The following is a 19,164-nucleotide window of genomic DNA, read 5'->3' on the forward strand; positions in this document are numbered from 1 at the left end:
GCCTGGGCAAGCAAGCAAGCAAGACTTTGTCTCAGAAAAAAAGAAAAAAAAAAAAAAAGAAAAAGAAAGAAAAAGAAATGAAAAGAAAAAATAGCAAGAATTACTTATTATGAAAGATTCCTTGAATTCAATATAAGAATACAAGAACTTGAAAAACTATCGATATTCTACTAGTAGTTGTAATGGAGCAGAATAAAATTAGACATGACTATGGTTAATAACTAATATTTTATGTCTCAATCAGTATCAATATGAATCCAAATGTCTTGATACTTTTAGTTCCCTCTAGGCAAGGAACTTACCAATTATTTGAAAAATTTCATAACATAAAATACATGAGGGATTGAATGCAAGTTTTTCCATTCACACATCGACATTCGTCTATGTGTCACTATGGAGTACTTGTTAAACAAATGCTATTTAGCCTAATGGAATAGATTTTAATATTAACAAATGGTTAACTTGGACTGGAAAGTCAGGAATGGAAAAAGAGGGATAAAAGACCTTCCATTTTGAAGACAGGGGACTAAAGTAGAAGGATGCGGCCTCAAACTCTATTGAGTACAATTGACTTGGACATATTTAAACCACTTAGGACAGGATTTGAGTAATTTTTCAACCTTGATGGGATGACAGTGCAGAGGAAAAGTTTACTTTATCAACATAGAATAATTATTTTTTAAAATTTTAATTTATTTTAAAGAGATGAGGTCTTTTTCTGTCAACCAGGCTGGAGTGCAGTGGTGTGATCACAGTTCACTGCAGCCCTAAACTCCTGTGCTCAAGCAATTGTCCCACCTCAGCCACCTGAGTAGCTAGGACTACAGGCATGTGCCACTATGCATGGCTAATCTTTTGAAAACTTTTCTGTAAAGTTGGGGTCTCGCTATGCTGCCCAGGCTGGTCTCAAACACCTGGAGTCAAGTGATCCTCTCACCTTGGCATCTCAAAGCACTAGGATTACAGGCATGAGCCATCATGCCCTGCCAATAATTATTCTTTAAGTCAATTAATGGTGAACATAACCCCAGTGCTATAATAAGATGTGTTCATATTTTTTTATAAATAAAATGGGAATGAACCTTAGCTTCTAAGGAAAAGAGAAAATTATATATTTTCCAAACAAAAATTGCTTCCCCTCAACTGGTTTCCACTTCCAAATTTTTTCATGAATTGAACAAAGATACATTCAATCAAATATTTTTGTTTGGTGGATATTTTAAGATTATTACAGAAACTTTTATCTCTAATTTTCCTAAAATATACAAGATAAAGAAACTTTTCAGATGTTTCATGTGTTCAGGAATCTGAAAGTAACAAATATATTTTAAATTATTGTATTAAAGCTTTATTATAATACAAAGCTTATTATTATACAAGCTTATAAGCTTTAATATATTACAGACTTTTAAATTTATACTTACACAAATAAAGCTGAGAATAGTGAAATATTACTTCATATTTAAAAACTTATTAACTATAAAATGTTTTAGGGAAATAAAAATTTATTTTGTGTTACCTATTTTGACTTAATAAAATGAAGTAATTTTGAATGTATTTACTGATGCAATCATATTAGAAATTTTAAAAATAAAATCTGAATTTTAATGAATGTTAATTATATCTTATCACCCACTAAATTTTGATTGATGAACTGAAAGGGTATATTTAAATATTGTCTTTCTTGGAGGATTAGAAAGAATGCAGTTGTTGACATTAAATCAGATGCAAATTTAATATCTTAGAATATATTTTCTAAAGTAGCAGAGTCAGAAATTTGTATGCATGATTACATATAAGGTTTCTAAAAAAAGTAATACACAAAATGTTTTCCCCAGGACAGATACATATTCCTGAAGAATTACAAGTATTAAGAGAATTACAATAATTACAAGAATTGTGGTATTACAATTATCCCATACAAACTTCTTACTATTTGTTAACTGTGACTTTAATTTGAAATATATATTTTTTAATTTTACTATTACAAAATAACTTATCTTTTTGAGAGATGAACATTCACTGAAATTATGAGACGTTTTATGTATAAATTGCATACAGTTAATCATCTGCAATCTCGTCTGTAATTAAAGGACAATTATGAAACATTTCTGAGTGCTAATTTTAACTTTTAAGTACAATCACCAACTTTAGAAATGAGCCAATGTAAGAAATCAGTCAGAAAATGTCTTTTCATTTTTTTGGTTATCAATATTTTTTGCATCATTACTGTGAAAATAATAGTGATTTTAAAAGATACTCATTATTCTTGTTATAATAAAAATTCAGATAACATTCACAAGTACTAAATAAGCATGATTTAAATAGACATAATATAATTCAGGTTGAAGCTAAATTTAAATGGTAAAGAGATGAATGATTTAAGTATCTCCCAAATATGTCTCTTAGGTTACCTTGTGTGACAAGGAAAATGAAGGAGAAAGAAAGAGAAGAAATCCCACATTTGACACAGAGATTAAAATACTTTATTTTAGAATTGTTTGAAGCTTTCTTGAGTTTTCCAGATAAAAGTTTACCAAAGAATCTTTGAAATGCTTCATAAGAGCTTAGGAAAATAAGATGACTATAATGATAAATAAATGCAATGAATGTAATAATGAACAAATGAAAGGAAGAACATATATAGAGAGAATGTAAGAAAACAAAACACCGTCTTTTGAGGTATAATAAAAACATAAGCCCATAAATAAACCAAAGAAGTAAAGCTCTTGGGTACTACAATGTTCTAGGATCTGGAAAAAGAGAAGATTTTTACAAAGAGCATATGGTAAAACTATAAGAAACTTTGGAAAAGGATGAACAAGGCAACTGGTTTCATATTTTGGGGGTAATGGATGTTTTTAAAAATATATAGATTTCAATAGTTGTGGGGTTAAGGTTATAAAGCAGAATGAAGAAACTGAAGAAATAGAAATGCAGATTATTCCTAAAGGACTGGCAATAAAATAAAAGGGTACATTTAAAGAAAATTGTAGCTGAATTAGGAGAGTTTGAACACATATGTAAACATAAATAAATAAATAAATAAATAAATACCAAAAGGAGTAAAAAAACAAAAGGAATACTGAAGAGCTAACAGAGAAAAGCCATTGTGGAGACAAATGAGAAGATACAAGGGTGGATGAGAACTAAGAGGACAGTACCACTTTCTCCAAAAAAAAAAAAAGGAGGAAAGTAGTAGAGAACTTACAGAGTATTGGTACATGGAGAACACTCTTTGCAATAAGAATAGAAACATTCTCATGAGGCTAAAGTAGTAGACGAAAAGTTTTGCCATGAATTAATGGAAGTCAGATGAAATTACTTTGTATTTGTCATAGTTCTTATCTCTGCATTTTGGGAAGATTGTAGTATGCTGGAGGAGATAATAGTAGATTGATTTAACTTAAGAATACTGATGCATACAAGCTAGTGATTCCAGCATTTACTTTTACTCAACATTTTATGTAATGACTCCAGCTGCAACTAGAATGCCACTATACTACAAATATTTGGTGTCCTCCCACAATCTCCTTTACCTGATTGGGATACTCATTCTCTAGTTGTTGTGAGGGTTGCCTTCTAATGCCCTCCTTCTCTAGATAATTCTTCTTAGCAAATGGGAGACCCCTTCCCCAGAAGGTTGTATCCCACCCATCCACCAGAGAGTGAGCACCCCATAACTAACCATCTCGGTGTACAAAAGGGTGGCATCCTTTCCTCAAGGGAAAGGGGCGGGTGCAACTCTGTAGCGTAACGTGTGCTTCAGATCTCTCTAGAGGACCAGGTTAAAGTTAATCTATTCAACTGGGACTACATCCATGCTTAGTTCTCTTTTACCACCTTATTTGGCTTTTTCAATTTTTGTTTCTCCCTGTCGCTCTGATGAGAGCTCCCTGAGTAAATCACTTTTACAAGAATTCTTGCCTCAGATGTGGCTTATAGAAAACCCTAATTGAGGCCAGGTGCGGTGGCTCATGCCTGTAATCCCAGCACTTCGTAAGGCCGAGACTGGCGGATCGCCTGAGGTCAGGAGTTTGAGACCAGCCTGATCAACGTAGTAAAACCCTGTCTCTACCAAAAGTACAAAAATTACCCGGGCATGGTGGCACATGCCTGTAGTCCCCGCTACTTGGGGGGCTGAGGCAGGAGAATTGCCTGAACCTGGAAGGCGAAGGTTGCAGTGAGCCCAGATGGCGCCATTGCACTCCAGCCTGGGCAACAGAGGGAGACTCCATCTAAAAATAAATACAGACCGACCCTAATTATAAACCCTTCGGGTGACTTGTGGAGATAAAATTTATAACATTAATTCAATCTGTGTTCCATTCTGATTTTGAACAAGTGGCATAACTTATCTATATCTGCTTTCATTGTTAAGAAAGAGGCTAATTAGTTTTATCTTCAAACATATACCAAATGCAGAGCCATTTATCAATTCGGTGTTTGAAATAGTAAAATATCCATAATCACCAACGTAATTTAAGAAGATAAATACCAATGAAAGCACCTGAAGAATCTTGAAGAATCTATTATTTGGTTCCTCATACCTATGCCCACGAATTCTTTTGCACATCAAATTGTACTACCCCAAATTTCCCTTTAGAATTCAGTCATCCTGTATCTTTACAAATCTCTCTATAGTTAAAGAAAGTGCTTACGAAAAGTAGAAGATTTGAATGATAATGATGTTTTGTAATCCCATGGTTCATTATAAACAATGACTTTTCAACTATTGCCTTTTTTCTTTGAAAGGTGAGGATATTAGTAATCATACTTCTTTCTATATATGCTCTTTATCAGCTTCTGATCATTGAAAACTAGTGTGATTTGTATATTATAATAATCTATTATATTCAATTAGATTTTCTAACTTTAATTCTAATCTTTATCACTGTTCTCATATTTAAGTGAACCCCAATCTCACAATTTTTTTTTTTTTTTTTTTTTCTCACATATCTCATTCCTGAGACCTTTGCCTTTGTCCTCTCCATAACTGACTGGATAATTATTGTTAACCAATTTTCTTCAAGAAGCACTGGTAGGTATTATCTATCCTAAATTTGTACATATTCAAAGACATCTGGCTATTCGATTTATGTTTTAGTAACATATTATCTACTTACATAACAAAATTTGTTAAAATATATCAAACCCAGGGCAATGTGAAAATTTGAAAATTATAACTTTATGGCTTAATGAATTTGTGCAATTTGAGCACTTCTATATAATTATTATCCAGATGAAGAAAAAGATCTTTAACAATCCAGAAGCCCCTCCTACACCCTACAATCAATAACCGTAACTCTTTCTGAAGATAAACACAATCTTGATTTAAAACATTCTAATTTTGCTTATTTTTGAATATTTTAAAACTGGAATCTTATGACAGGTACTTTTTTGTGTCTATTTTGTTCTCAGCATTATGTTTGTGAGATCTTCCCATACTGTTACATACAGCAAATTATTCTTTTTCTTTGCTCTACAGTGTTCCATTGCACGAATATAACATAATTTAGTTAGCCATGCAACTGTCTTTGACTTTGTGTGTTTGAGCTATTATGAACTGTGCAGCCAGAAATATTTTTGTATGTGTCTTTTAGCGAACATGTGTAAACATTTCCATTGAGCAAGATAAATGTTTGGTCATAGAGTATATGTAATATCCAGCTTTAGTTGATAAGACTAAATAGTTTTCAAAATGGTTAAACCAATTTACTCTTACTTACATTGTATCTGAATTCAAAATTTAAAGCCTTTTTATTTTAGCAATTCTTGTAGGAGTACAATGTTTAATTCTGTTTTTCATTTGTATTTCCCTGATGTTTAATAAAATTTAGAAATCTTTTATATATTTATTGCATATCTTCTGTGAAGTGCTTCTTTAGTATTTTTCCCATTTAAAATTTTTTTTTCATAATGACTTGTAGGAATTTGTTTTTGTATTTTCTGGATATAAGTTGTTCTTTAGAAAAATGTACTGCAAATATCTTCTACTGTCTGGCTTGTGTTTTAACTCTCTTAATGATAAAATTTGATGAGAAAAGGCTTAATCTTAAAATTCAACAATTATTTCCTTAATTGTTCAAACAATTCATATCCTGTTTTAGACACTTTTATCTCCTTTATTATAATGAAGGTATTATATATCCTGGATTTCATTTTACCTTCCACATTTAGAATCTACACCTCTCTGAAAATAACATGTATCATGTTAGGTGTGAGCCAACATTCTTTCCTTCATAGGAGAAATATAATTCTCCTAAAATTAGTTATTGAAAAGGCCAGTATTTCGATAATTTTGTGAAGTTCTATATTTTGTTATAACTATTTATATATGTATGCACTACTTGATTTTTATTCCATATCATTGGTTTGTGTTTTATTTTGCACAAATATCCCAATGTCTTCATTATATCAAATATCTGATTTTCATACCCATGAGAGTAAATCCAACTTTGCTCTTAAGATTGTCTTGGCTGGGCATGATGGATCACGCCTGTATTCCCAGCACACTGAGATGCCAAGGAGAGGTGGATCATTTGAGATCAAGAGTTCGTGACCAGCCTGACCAACATGGTGAAACCCCATCTCTACTAAAAATACAAAAACAAAATTGCCAGGTGTGATGGCACTCACCTGTAATCTCAGCTACTAGGGAGGCTGAGGCAGGAGAATTGCTTGGACCCAGGAGGCAGAGGTTTCAGTGAGGTGAGATCACACCACCTCCCTCCAGGCTGGGTGACAGAGCAAGACATCATCTCAAAAAATAAATAAAAAATAAAAAATAAAAAAAAAATATGTATATAGAGAGATTGTCCTTGCTATTGTTAGACCTTTATTCACCATTTATATTTCTCAGTAATAAATTGCAGAATTCTTCAATATACTTTTATAGACATATTTTAGATAATGCCTTTGATGCTATTGTAAATGCAATACTTAAAATTTTATTTTCTAATTATTTATTGCAAGTTTTTCTTATGATTTCCTCATTATTGTGACTTTCCTTACGTCTGTCTGTATGTATGTACTTGTCTAAAATACACAAATATGTATTTTCTACAAATCCAGTACGGCTGTCTTCAAGTAATTGATTTTATTTCTTTCACATTAATCTTATATTTATTTTGTATTTTGCACAATAGTCTACAGTGCAATGTTTAATAAAAGTAGTGACAAAGGACATCCCTTTTTAAAAAAAAATAGCAGAAAAGACTTTAGCATTTTCCCATTAAATATGTTTGTTTATAATATTTCTGCATATTTTAAATCATATTTAAGAAGTTCCCATTCATTAAAATTTGATAAATAACATATCTGCATTTAATAATGTTTATTATAATTGAATATAATTATATTAATCCACTTCTCATTATTAGAAAACGTGCATTCCTGGAATATTCACATCATAATTGTGTTTTTTATCCTATATGCACATATTATTGGCTCTATTTTGCTACCTTTTTAAGTGGATTATCTCATCATGTTCACGAGACATATTAGCCTTTAATGTTTCCTTGTAATATCCTTGACAGGTATTGGTTTTAAATGTAATCTGGATTAATAAAATTTGAAGAATTATTTTTTCCTTTTGTTAATTTCTGAGAAAACAAATATTTTTAAATATTCCCAGCAAAGCTATCTCAGCATTAAATTATTAGAATGTACAACTAGTTCATGTACTTTTCAGAGACTGTATTTGGCAGCTGACTGCACTGTTCTACATGTGTCAAGTCCAATTTTTTATTTACTTTGTCCAACTATGTTTTTGCAGATTTTTTGCTTTATTTTTCAGTTTTTGAGAATGCTTTATTCAAATTTCTAATGATGTTGTATTTGTCAATTTTTCCTTTATGTCTGTCATGTTTTAAAATAAATATTTAAACTCTATGTCGTTAAAGTACATAAAAATTAGGATTTTTATTTACATAGTGGATTGGATATTTTATTATTCCAAGATAACTATCTGAAGTAGTGCTCTTGACTCAAAAATCTTCATGTTCTGACATGAATATAACAGTTTTCTTTTGTCACTGTTTAAATGGTTTATAATTTCCATGTATTTATTTCCAACCTTTCTTCTTTCTTATATTTAAAATGCATCTCTATAGTAAGCAACATTTTAAAAAATCAAATTTTATAACCCTTTTATTATTGTCAACAAGTTTATTCAAATCTAAATGTCAGTCTTAGATTTATATTTGTCCCAGCTGTTCTGTGTTCATTTTATTTCTATTTAAAAAATATATATTCTAAATATTTTATCTGTATTAACTTTATAGTTATAAATTAGTTTACCATTATTTTAGTGAGTAGTCCAGAAATGAAAATGTACACTATTGACTTATGAACGCCTAATATCAATATCCACTTTTGCCATTTCCCAGACAATACAAGAAACTGAAATATTTTATGTGTATTAGTTCTCTGCTTTCGTAAAGTTTTGCTATGTATTTTAAGACAATATATATTTCTTAAGTCTTATAAGGATATTGTTTCATCTGGATTTATATATTTTAGTTTTTAATGTTATTTATTTCTTCCTGCACCACCATGCTCTTTCATTTGCTATCGTTTTCGGGTGTGTTTGTTTTTTTGAGACAGAGTCTCGCTCTGTCGCCCAGGCGAGAGTGCAGTGGCGCAACCTGGTCACGGCAAGCTCCGCCTCCCGGGTTCACACCATTCTCCAGCCTCAGCCTCCCCAGTAGCTGGGACTACAGGCACCCGCCACCATGCCCAGCTAATTTTTTGTATTTTTAGTAGAGACGGGGTCTGTGTTAGCCAGGATGGTCTCGATCTCCTCACCTTGTGATCTGCCTGCCTCAGCCTCCCAAAGTGCTGAGATTACAGGCGTGAGTCACCATGCCCGGCCTCATTTGCTATCATTTTCTATTTGACTAAAACCACTCTACAGTATGTTTTATTCTGGGATTTTTATCAGTCTTTTTTAAAAAATATTATTTGTGGGCCAAGCATTTTATATTTATTCTTATTTTTACAGAATTTTAGAAAAATCTATATTTTCAAATTTTCTTTTGTAATGTTGGTATTCATTTTTATTTTGTTTATGTAAAAAGTAGTATGTACCACCTTCTTTCTGCTTTCTGTATTTCTTCTGTGCCAGTAAATGTAGTTTTCTTTGTATTTCTCTCACTTGGAGTTTATAGTGGTTCTGAAATCTGTGGCACTTTCATCAGGGTGAAAAGTCTACCCTCAAGATATTAGCTCCTCTAATATTCCTTCTATCCCATTGTTCTTCCTTTTCTGGGAATCCCATAAGCTTTTCATTGTTTTCCAAAAGTTTTTTCCTATATTTTCCACTTAAAAATAAATATCTGTTCTTTAGACTTGGGAAGTTCTTCTGATCAAGCTCTCATTTCCTTAGGTATATCTAATCAATGAAAATCATCTAATATATTTATTGTGTGTTTTACTTCTAGAATTCCATTTTATCTTTTATAATTTTCAGTTCTATATTGATACTCTTCATCTTCTTTCATAAGTTCTTGACATATTAAGCATAGTCATTTAAAACTCCACATCTGATAACAGTGCTTGTATTTCTTGTGACTATGCATCTCTGCCTTTTGTCTTTTAATTTTAATTAATTCATACCTTTTTTACTCACTTTAATATTTTTACAGGATCCTGGATTTAATATAAAAACTTATGAATAAAATTTTAGGCTCTTAATGATATTATTTTCCTCCAGAGAGGATTAACTTTTCTTCTATCAAATACTAAGTGTAAGGAATTTAACTGCTTTTGTGTAAGTCTTAAGCTTTAGTGAGGACTTTCATGTGGTTCACTCTTTAATCATTTGACCTATGGCAGCCTGAGAGCCACTGAATGCCATCAATTGGTGGAAGGCTATCAACTCTGTAGATTTGTTCTTCATCCCTTAAACTGCTGACTGCTTTGCTTGTTTTCTTGCCGTATCAACTATTGCTTGTTGATCAATTTCTGTCTCTAAGACATGGTTGTAGAAATAGCAAATGCCTCAAGGAACAAATAAACAAGAAATGTCATGTTTCACTCTCTAGACTGTGTTTCTGTCCAATATGTTATTTTAGAATGTACCTTCTGTTCCATTAGTTGGGTTTCTCTTGTTCAGGAATACCAGTAATGCTTTGTTAGTTCCTTTTTATCTAGCTTCCTTTTCAACTCGTTTCTCTCTACTTGCTTCACTCTGTCTCTTTTTTATGTTTCTTTGAGTCATCAATTCAGTTTTCAAAAATGTCCTTTCAATTTCCCAATGCTTTTTATTTTTTTTTAATTATAATGATGCAGGTACAATGGCTCACACTTGTAATCCTAGCACTTTCACAGGCTGAGGCTTTCCTCTATGATAAAATCTTATTGTATTTTTTTCTACGGTATTGTTGAACATGATTGCTCTTTTCTCCTTGCTACTTGTTTCTACATGTAAAGTATAATCTTTGTTTTTTAGTGGTGGGCTGGTCATATCTGATTAAATGAGGTTTCATGTTAAATAATACTCTAGATATGGCTTTGACTGCAAAACTGATTTTTTTAATTATGAAAGATAAAAGAAGAACAGATTTTTAATGAACCTAAATAAACAACTGTACTTCATATAAGGTAACTCAGTGGAATATTTGTTTACATGATTTGAGTATTCTTTGATTCAGGGAGAATTTGACACTGTAAAAAGGATTTACATCAGTTTACACAGAATGGTATACTACAGTTTGTCTCAAGCTTTCTGGTATTCACATAACTTTATAATCTTAAATATTTTTGAAAAATCCAAAGTTTCTGTTTATATGGGATACATTTATCAATATGTATTATATTAAATATTAAATAATAAACCTAATAAACATAAACATAAATATTTATGTAAAGAAAACTGTTACCCAAAACAAAAATACAGAATAAGAATTGTTTTATTAATTTTAAGAATTTGTTTGTACACCTTAATAGAAAACAACTGAATTTTCCTATCTGCTTTGAATCTATTGCAATATCACATGTTGCATATAGCTTTTGGAAAACTTTCCTGCACAACTGTTGAGAGAATGAAAGTGAAAAACTTTAAATAACATATTATTATGAAAATAGTTTTGACTTTGAAGACATGTTGAAAGTATCTCTAAGACCTCTGATGGTTTGATAACTTAGAAGAAAAAGAAAATTATAGTAGATTCATCAGAAAACAGATGGACATTGACATTCAAAATAATACAAACCACACTCTAAATAACTAGTAGCTGTCAGGGGAAATTTGGTCACTTGATTAAGTTAGTATCATGTGTACCTGAGAAATAAATGTTTGACTGCCTATCTAATCAGAATGAGAATAAAATGCTGTAGCAGAAGTTCATGCAACTATATAAAAAGCCAGCCTCTTCAGAGGTCAGTAACCTGTCTGTGTTTAAAAAAAAAAATCAGGAATATGAAAAAAAAGTCAAAAGAAAGTATTCAGTTCAGATTAGAATATCTGTTATCTGAGCCAATTCACAAATGGTAAAAAAATATATATATTAATACTCGCAGATAATAGAAGATTGATTCTTCAAGAGCAATTTTCGTTTGAATAAAGAAAAGCCAGAGTCTGGTTTTGCAATAATATTTGTAAGTAAATGATTCATACTCTTCTTCTAAAAGTGATTTTCATATAAACAAACTCATCAAAACTGGTCAAACATTGCCAAAATTGCAACACATTTGATAACTTATTTTCAGAATAAAATATTAGAAACGAAGACAAATAAAATTTCCCTCAATTCCCATATACACTGAAGTTTTGTCTTTCACTATGTTCTTTTATAGTCTAGAATATACAGGAACTTTAGAATGTAACTGCTGTCTTTTTCAAAAATCAAAAAATCATCTCATAGTTTTGCATACACAGTTGTATTTCTCTGTTAATACCAATCCTGCTGTAGTTGCAACTACCCATATTAATCATAATTTTAACCAAAGTAAATTTCTATTTCATAAAGAAAATGTGGAAGTAGATAAGCAAGTAATGTCTGTCTGATATAATCATTTTGCAGAGTCAGAAAGTTAAAGTTCCAATGCCTTTTGAAAATTCCTTTTGGAGCCAAGACAAGCTGTGCCATCAGATGCTGTTCTCAGGTAATTCAGTGTAATTGTCTGTGATATGTGAATCTAATGAGCATCTTCATAGAACTTCCAAAGCTGTTAACATATAACTTTTTAAAAGTTGGAAGCATGACTATTATACAAACAGAATACACATGTGTCAAATTTTATTTATTGTATTCATCAGTGACAGAACCAGTAGGTTATTAAAACTACGTCAAAAGATAATTCAATGAAGAGATTTATTTCATCAAAGAATTCACAAAAGCTTGTTAATAAAAATTAGTAAAAATTTTAAATATCTGATAACCCTTTAAATTGAAATCCTAAAATCTCTGAGCTTATCTTTTTGACCTGACAAAAACCTATAAGTTAACATTTAATTTCACAGTTTCAGGGCCCTAATAAAATAATAAACAGGAAAGTAAAACACAGTTGCATCCTCCTAGATAACTAAATAATTCTTCAGTGAGCCTGTTAAACAATGACATTGAAAGGACATGCAGTTATACTCCTGCTTTACTTTCAACTTATGAATATTTTTTTCTGAAGAAAATGGTAAAAAGAATTTGACACACATAAAAAGGCTTAAACAAGGTCGCTCAAAGACAGAAAGTAATTCATTGCAACTTTTACAACCTGATGCCACTTTTGCCAGGTTGAGCGGAGGAAACTGTAGTATACTTAGTGTCAGCTTTTTATTTTAAAAATTAGCTAGTAGTATTATTAAGTAGTATTAAAAATATAAGCAAGAACAAATTTGACCCAATAATGTATACTTTAAACCTATTCACAGTCAAGCAGGTAGAACAAGATGGCTGAACGGAAGCCTCTAACAATCATCCTCCCCACAGGAATACCAAATTTGACAACTATCTACACAAAAATCACCTTCAAAAGAACCAAAAATCAGGTGAGCAGTCACAGTTCCTGGTTTTAACGTTATATCACTGAAAGAAACACTGAAGAGGTAAGGAAAGACAGTCTTGAATCAGTGATACCACTCCTCCCCAATCCACTGGCAGTGGACCTGTGGTGTGGAGAGAGAATCTGCGTGCTTAGGGGAGGGCAAGTACAGTGACTATGAAACTCTACATTGATCTCAGTGCTGCCCTGACACAGTGGAAAGCAAAACTGGGCTGAACTCAGCTGATGCTCACTTATGGAAGGTGTATTTAGACCAGTTCCAGAAAAAGGGAAATCATCCTTCCCAGTAGTTGGAACATGAGTTTCTGAAAGCCTCGCCACCATGACCTAAAGTGCTCCAGGGTCCTAAATAAACCTGAAAGACATTCTAGGCCAGAAGGACTGCAACTCCTAGGCCAGTCTTAGAGCTAAGTCCCAGGCCTGGAAGCATTCATCACAAGCTGAGTGAAAAGCATTCCGGCCTTCAGGGAACATTGGTGGTAGTCTGGCAGTACTTCCCATGGAGCTGTGGTGGTCACGGCCACAGGCAGAGGCTGCTTGGCCTATGGAAAGGAGATGGAGAAGTTGCAAAATATTTGTCATGTGTTTTGCCAACAGCTTAGCTACAATAGAATGGGGCACTATGTAGATTTCTAAGGTTCCCAACCTTAGAGTCCCTGGCTCCTGGATGGCATTTCTGGACTCACCGGGGGCCTGGGGAATTTGCCACCCTGAAAAGAGGGAAACAATCGAGACTGGATTCACTATCTACTGATTGTAGAGTGCTAGGGCCTTGAGCAAACATAGGTGGTAGCCAGGTAATGATCCTTGAGTGAGACCCAGCGCTGTGCTGGCTTCAATTCTGACCAAGTGCGCCATCAATGGTGGTCACAGGGGTGCTTGTGACAACCAACCCATGTTCCAAGCAGCTCAACACAAAGAGAATGACTCCATCTATTTGGGAGAACATAAGGACAGAGAACTAGTGTCTCTATTAGAATTCAGAGAATTCTTCCAGAACTTATTCAAGACCACCAAGGTGGTAGCTCCATAGGTCTGATAGAGCCAGAGTTAATGGACTTGGGGTGCCCCCAATGCACATACAGCTTAAATAGCAACACCAAAGCCACTGGGAATACCTGGATAGCTCCCCAAGAAGGACAGATACAAATAAGCCCAGATAGTGAAGATTAAAATAAATACCTGACTTATCAATGTCTAAATACCAATGAATATTCAGAAGCATCAGGACCACCCAGGAAAACATGACCTCACCAAATGAGCTGAATAGGGCATCAGGGATCAATCCTCATAACACACAGACATGTGATCTTTCAGACAGAGAATTCGAATAGCATCAGAATCTCTAAAGAATTAGTAAGTCTGAAGACAGGCTATTTGAAAATACATAGTCAGAGGAGACAAAAGAAAAGAGAATAAAAAATAATGAAGCATGCCTACAAGAACCAGAAAACAACATCAACAGGGTAAACGTAAGAGTAATTGGCCTTAAAGAGGAGCTAGAGAGAAAAATAGGAGTAGAAAGTTTATCCAAACAGATAATAACAGAGATCTTCCCAAACCTAATGAAAAATATCAATATGCAAGTACAAGAAGGTTATAGAATACCAAGTAGGTTTAACCTGAAGAAGATTACCTCAAAGCATTCAATAATCAAATTCTAAAAGGTCAAAGATAAATTAAAAAGTTCCTAAAAGCAGCAAGACAATATAAACAAATAACATACAAAGGAGGTCTTAGAAGTCTGCTGGTAGACTTTTCAATGGAAATCTTACAGGTCAGGAGAGAGTGACATGAAACATTTAACGTGCTGAAGGGAGAAAAAAACAAACAAACCCACATTCACCCTACAAATAGCATATCCAGTGAAAAACTTCAGACGTGAATGGGATATAGAGTTTCCCAGACAAACTAAAGCTGAGGAATTTCATCAACACCATACCTTCTCTACAAAACATGCTAAAAGGAGTCTTCAATCAGAAATAAAAATACACTAGTGAGTTATGAGATCATAGGAAGTTACAAATGTCACTGGTAATAAATAGTAAGCACACAGAAAAACACAGAATATTACAACACTGTAATTGTGATGTTTAAACTACTCTCATCTTCAGTCAAAAGATTAAAAGATGAATAAAAAATAATAATTATAACATTTCAAGACATTTACAGTACAATAAGATATAAGTGGAAACAACAAAAAGTTTAAAAGCCAGGGAATAAACTTCAGATATTAGGGTTTTTATTAGTTTCTTTTTTGCTTGTCTGCTTGTTTATGCTTATAGTGTTAAGTTGCCATCAGTTTAAAATAATTAATAAGATGTTATTTCCAAGTTTCATGGCAACCTTAAATCAAATACATACAACAACCAGTTCCAGAAAAAGGGAAATCACACACACACATACACACACACACACACACACACACACACACACACAAATCAAGAAATTAAACCATACCACCAGAGAAAATCACCTTCACTAAGAGAGGCAAAAGGAAAAAAGAGAAGACCACAAAACAACCCAAAAACAACAAAATGGCAGGCGTATGTACTTATTATAAATCATAACATTGAATGAAAATGGAATTAACTCTCCAATCAAAAGACACAGAATGGCTGAATGGATTTAAAAAAAATCAAGCCCAATGATCTGTTGCCTAAAAGAAACACACCTCACCTATAAAGACATATATAGACTAAAGAGATGGAAAAGTTAGTTATTCTGGGCTAATGGAAATCAAAAAAGAAAAGAAATGGCTATGATTACATCAGACAAAATAGATTTCAAGACAAAAACTGTAAGAGAAAAAGAAGGTTGTTATATAATGATGACAAGGTCAACTCAGCAAAAGGATATAATGATTGCTAATATATATGTACCCAACACAAGAGCACAAGATATATAAAGCAAATATTTTTAGAGCTTAAGAGAGAGATAGACCTCAATACAGTAATAGTTGGAGATATCAACACCCCACATTCAGCATTGCACTGATCTCCCAGAGAGAAAACCAGCAAAGAATGATTGGACTTAATCTGCACTATAGAAGAAATGGATCTAAGAGATATTACAGAATATTTCGTTCAATGGCTTCAGAATACACATTTTTCTCCTCAGGACACAAATCATTCTCAAGGATAGATTATATGTTAGATCACAGAACAAGTCTTAAATTAAAAAAAAAATAATATCAAGCATTTTCTCTGACCTCAGTAAAATAAAACTAAAAATCAATGAGAAGAGACATTATGGAAACTGCAAGAACCCATGAATATTAAACAATATGTTCTTGTATGGCCAGTGGGTCACTTAATGAATTAAGAACAAAATTGAAAATTTTTTGAAACAAATGATAATGAAAACACAACATAACAAAACCGATAGGATACATTGAAAGCAGTACCAAAAGAGAAGTTTACAGCTATAAGCACCTGCATCGAAAAAAGGAGAAAAACTTGACAAATAATTTAATGATGCCTCTTAAAGAAATAGAAATGCATGAGCAAACCCAACATAAATTTAGTAAAGGAAAATAAATAATATATATCAGAGCAGAAATAAATAAAATTGAAATGAATAAAACAATGCAAAAGACCAATGAAGTGAACTTTTTTTGAAAAGACAAAATTGACAATCCTTTAGCCAAACTAGAAAACAGAGAAAAAGCAAATACAATCAGAAATGAAAAAGGAGACATTACAACCAATACTGCAGAAAATCAAAGGATCATTAGTGGCTATTATGAATGAGTATATGCCAATTGATTGGATTTAGAAAAGTGAGATAGATAAATTCCTAGACACATACAACCTACCAAAATTGAACAAGGAGGAAATTCAAAACCTGAACAGACCCATAACAAATAACAAGATCTAAGGCATAATAGAAAGGATCCTAGCAAAAAAAAAAAAAGTCTGTGACCTAATGGCTTCACTGCTGAATTCTACTGAATATTTAAAGAAGAACTAAAACAAATACTATTCAAACTATTCTGAAAAACAGAGAGGAGGGATTCCTTCCAATGTCATTCTATGAGGTCAGTATTACTCAGATACCAAAGCCAGACAGAGACATCAAAACAAAAAAACCAAATCAAAAATCCAAAAACCTACATGCCAATATCCCTGATGAACATTGGTGCAAAAGTCCTCAAAAAAAAAAAAAAAAAAAAAAAAAAAAAAAAAACCTTAGCAAATGAAGTTCAACATCACTTTTAAAAAGATCATTCATCATCAAGACCAAGTGGGATTTATCCCTGAGATGCAAGGATGGTTCAACATACACAAAGTAATCGGCGTGATACGTTGTATGAGCAGAATGAAGAATAAGAACCAAATAATTATTGTAATTATTCTGAGAATGCATTTAATAGAATACAATATCCCTTTAAGAAAAAAAACCCTCAAAAAATGGGTATAGAAGGAATATACCTCAATATAATAAAGGCCACATATGACAGCCCGACAGTTAGTGTAATACTGAAAGGGAAAAATTGAAAGCCTTTTTCTCCAAGATTTGGAATATGACAAAAATGCCCACTTCCATCACTGCTATTCAACATAGAGCTGGAAGTCCTAGCTAGAGAAAGAAATAAAGAGCATCCAAACTGGAAAGGAAGAAGACAAATTATTGTTGTTTGCAGATGACATAATCCTATATTTGGAAAAACTTGAAGAACCTACCAAAAAACTATTAGATTTGATAAACAAATTCAGGAATGTTCAGGATACAAAGTCAACACACAAAAATCCACAACATTTTTATATGCCAAGAATGAACAATATGAAAAAGAAATAAAGGAATTCAATTTAAAATAGCTACAAATAAAATGAAATACCTAGGAATGAACCAAAGAAGTGAAAGACTTCTACAATGAAAACTATGAAACACTGATGAAATAATTTGAAGAGGGCATAGAAGAATGGAAAGATATTCTGTAATCATGGATGGGAAGAATCAATATTGTTAAAATGTCCATACTACACAAAGCAATCTACAGATTCAATGCAATCCATATCAAAATATCAATGACATTCTTCACATAAATAGAGAAAACAGTCCTATTATTTATATGGAACCATAAGGAACTCTTAATAGCCTAGGGTATCCTGAGCCAAAACAACAAAATTGGAGAAATCATATTACCTGACTTTAAATTATACTACAGAGTTATAGTAACTAAAGCAGCATAGTATTGGCATAAAAAAAAGGCACGTAGGCCAATGGTATGGAGTAAACAACCCAGAAACAAATCTACCCATCTACAGCGAACTCATTTTTCAACAGAAGTGCTAAGAATACACATTGGGAAACGAGTCTTTTCAATAAATGGTGCTGGGAAAACTGGATATCCATATGCAGAAGAACGAAACTAGCCCCCCCTCTCTTTCTATATATATAACTGAATTGAAAATAATTAGGCTGGTGCAAAAGTAATGGCAGTTTTTACCATCACTTTCAGTGGCAAAAACCGCAATTACATTTGTACTAACCTAATAACTTAAATTTAAGATCTTAAACTATGAAATAGTGAAAAGAAAACATTGGGAAAAATCTCCATGACATTCCACTGGACAAAGATTTCTTGAGTAACACCTAGCAAGCACAGGCAACCAAAGCAAAATGGGTAAGCAGGATCACATCAAGTTAAAAAGCTTCTACACAACAAAAGAAACAACAAAATAAAGAGACCACCCACAGAAGGAAGAAAATATTTTCAGACTACCCATCTGACTAGAGATTAATAACCAGAGCATATAAGGTGCTCAAACAACTCAACATGAAAAATTCTAATAATCCAATTTAAAAAATAAGAAAAAAGGCTGAAAAGACATTTCTCAAAAGGCAACAGACATCCAAATGACAAACAGGTATATGAAAATGTGCTGAACATCATTGATCAGAGAAATGCTAATCTGAACTATGGTGAAATATCATCTCATCCCAATTAAAATGACCTCTAGGCAAAAGACAGGTAATACAAAGTTTTTTGGCAAGGATGTGGAGAAAAGGGAACCCTCCTACACTGTTGGTGGAAATATAAATTCGTACAACCACTCTGGAGAATAGTTTGGAAGTTTCTTAAAAAACTATAAACAGAGGCTGGATGTGGTGGCTCATTCATGTAATCCCAGCAATTTGAGAGGCTGAGATGGGCAG

General features: G+C 32.6%; 1 long non-coding RNA gene across 1 annotated transcript; it reads left to right on the forward strand.

Moving 5' to 3' along the window:
• The first annotated feature begins 699 nt into the window (after window positions 1-699).
• On the forward strand, window positions 700-14,603 carry LOC115837331. The gene is made up of 3 exons (XR_004032384.1): window positions 700-710; window positions 13,143-13,147; window positions 14,524-14,603. It is a non-coding gene; the product is annotated as an uncharacterized LOC115837331 (long non-coding RNA).
• The last annotated feature ends 4,561 nt before the right edge of the window (window positions 14,604-19,164 follow it).

The sequence above is a fragment of the Nomascus leucogenys genome, chromosome 11 (genome assembly GCF_006542625.1).
Source record: "Nomascus leucogenys isolate Asia chromosome 11, Asia_NLE_v1, whole genome shotgun sequence".
NCBI classification, from domain to species: Eukaryota; Metazoa; Chordata; class Mammalia; order Primates; family Hylobatidae; genus Nomascus; species Nomascus leucogenys.